At 34.3% G+C, this 870-nt stretch overlaps 1 non-coding gene across 1 annotated transcript; it reads right to left on the bottom strand.

Annotated features, from left to right (window-relative positions):
- Positions 1 to 340: 340 nt before the first annotated feature.
- Positions 341 to 447, bottom strand: LOC114009872 (U6 spliceosomal RNA). The gene has a single exon (XR_003551269.1). It is a non-coding gene; the product is annotated as a U6 spliceosomal RNA (small nuclear RNA).
- Between the last annotated feature and the right edge of the window lie 423 nt (positions 448 to 870).

Below are 870 nucleotides of genomic sequence, written 5' to 3'. Positions count from 1 at the left end.
TCTTAAAGCCCATTTCTTCTGTTTTATTTTTTTGTTGTCTGTATCTTTGATGCCACATTCAGGAAACCATTGCCAAAATCAATATTATGAAGATTTTGCCCCAAGGTCTTTTTCTAAGAGTTTAAAATTTTTTTTGTTGTTACGTTTTAATTTGCCAGAAGGTGTGTGTGCACTGATCAGAGAGGGAGAGAAAGTGAGAAAGCAGTCTCTTAAAGGAGGATGTTCATGCTGCAATCCCCTTTCCTTTATTTCTTTCTCCTTTTGGGGTTTTGGGCATGCTTACGCATGTGCCCAGCATGTTTTTAAAATGATTATTTATTCATTTATTTTTAATTTGACTAAAAATATGGGACGCTTCATGAATTTGTGTGTCATCCTTGTGCAGGAGCCATGCTAATCTTCTCTGTATTGTTCCAATTTTAGTTTATGTGTTGCTGAAGTGAGCACCCCATCGCGTTTTTCAAGTCACTGGGTTTGAGACTCAAACCACTCAGTTTTGTGGGATCCAGCTGCCTTAAGCATTATGCCACTGACTGGCCCCAAGATTAATAGTTTTATGTCTTACATTTACATCTTTGATCCATTTTCTGTTAATTTTTACATATAGTTAGGTTCAAGTTTCTTCTTTTGCATGGAGATAATAATTTTTCTCAGCATCATTTGCTGAAAATACTGTCCTTTCCCCCTTTAAATGATTTTGGCTCATTCATCACAAATCATTTGATAATATATATTCAGGATTACTTCTAGGATTTCTATTTTATTTCATTAGTCTATAGGTCTGTCTTTATGCTAGTGCTATAGTTTTAAAATTTCTAGTTTTGTAGTAAGTTTTTGAAATCACGAAATATGAATCCTTTGGTTCTGTTA

Source organism: Tupaia chinensis, unplaced genomic scaffold (genome assembly GCF_000334495.1).
Source record: "Tupaia chinensis unplaced genomic scaffold, TupChi_1.0 Scaffold000647_1, whole genome shotgun sequence".
NCBI lineage: Eukaryota > Metazoa > Chordata > Mammalia > Scandentia > Tupaiidae > Tupaia > Tupaia belangeri.
The sequence above is the reverse complement of the archived record's forward strand: the minus strand, read 5'-3'. Positions and strand labels throughout refer to the sequence as shown.